The following is a 1603-nucleotide window of genomic DNA, read 5'->3' as shown; positions in this document are numbered from 1 at the left end:
TACGTGACGTGATGAAGTCTGGTTAGACCAACACAGGCTTTAGTGCGCGTGCGCATTTAGAGTGCGTTCTTTCACTGCATTATTCAGAATATTAATATGCATTAAGAATGATCACATAATTCAAGATAAGGGGGCAGAAAATTTATAAATTTATATCAATTCATATAGTTAATCATTATCACACGAAGAGTGTCGTTTTTTTCTTAAAAAATATCAGCATGGTTACAAATGTGATATTGATTTTATACAACAGTTCGATAAACAATAAGTTAATATCAAGAGACTTACGTTTTAGACAGCATATTGGCTGTTTTTGTGCTATTTCGGCGCTATTTCACCAACAAAAAACATTCCAAACACAGCCACAGTACTGTTTTGCGTCTCTGAGCAACATGACGTTGTTTCGTAACTGAATGAATCAACCGTTTAAATGATTTGGTTCAATCGCAATGACCCTAAATGTATTATTATTATAATTGACTGATTAAATGTAAGAATTTGACTCAAAAGATGATGTACACTTTTAGAAAAAAATGGCTTTATAAAGGTAAAAATGCCCATAAAAGGTAAAAATACATTTAAACTTATTGGAAAAGATTAATTTCTATCACTGCTGTGTACTGACCACACAGAATATGAAGAATATCAAAAACTTTAGGAGTCAGCTGTCCACGGTAGTCCTTAAGATATCAGCACAATAACACACAGCAAAATATCGTCTAATTATCTTTATCGATAAAATCATAGAAAATATTGAGATATTATTTTTTGTCAATAGGGCACAACCCTAGTACTGACACAATATGATTTGCAACGGTCGCTTTGTCATGCGCAGTGTAGACAGACTCAAACTGTTGGTTTATTTGGCTAGTAGAAGTTATGAATGGCCGGTAACTTAAAAATTTAGTAGCCAAATTGGCTGGTGAGTGAAAAAGTTCATTTCAATCCCTGATTACAAATACATATTACATGACATTACATTACATTACATATACAAATATACATTATATTTAATGTAAAAGACGATTGGGGGTCAACCAGCGTACAAAATGTACAACGAAGGTGCCTCCTTGATCGTCTCGTTAAAGAGTTTTTTGACCCCTATACAGCTTCATCCCTTCGAAGCTCTCACTCCGGAGGGTAAACCCTTTGAAAGGATTAGGGCGTAGGGATGAGCCCTTCCGAATGGAACGCAGGGATTTTCAGTGATTTATGAAGCCTCGCTCTGCCCATCACTAGATGTATAATGGCAGTAGGCGGGTTCAACAGTCCAAAAGAAGTCCAATAAAGCTCATCAATCCGTAATAAAAAGTGCTTCACACGGCTCCAGGGGAATCAATGTGTTTTTTGTAACACTTCATATCCGGCGATATCGTTGACTTGATTGCGAATGATTGCAAAGATACTATTTAAACTGAACTGAGCTGGATGATGACATCACTGAATTCAATGATGAACTGCCTTTAACTGAAAAATGAGTGTTTACTATTGTCATTTTGCATTATTGACACACTATTTTCCTAATTAATGCTGTTCAGTTGCTTTGACACAATCTGTATTGTTAAAAGCGCTATATAAATAAAGGTGACTTGACTTGTAATAA

Source organism: Sinocyclocheilus anshuiensis, unplaced genomic scaffold (assembly GCF_001515605.1).
Source record: "Sinocyclocheilus anshuiensis isolate Anshui unplaced genomic scaffold, SAMN03320099.WGS_v1.1 scaffold724, whole genome shotgun sequence".
NCBI lineage: Eukaryota > Metazoa > Chordata > Actinopteri > Cypriniformes > Cyprinidae > Sinocyclocheilus > Sinocyclocheilus anshuiensis.
The sequence above is the reverse complement of the archived record's forward strand: the minus strand, read 5'-3'. Positions refer to the sequence as shown.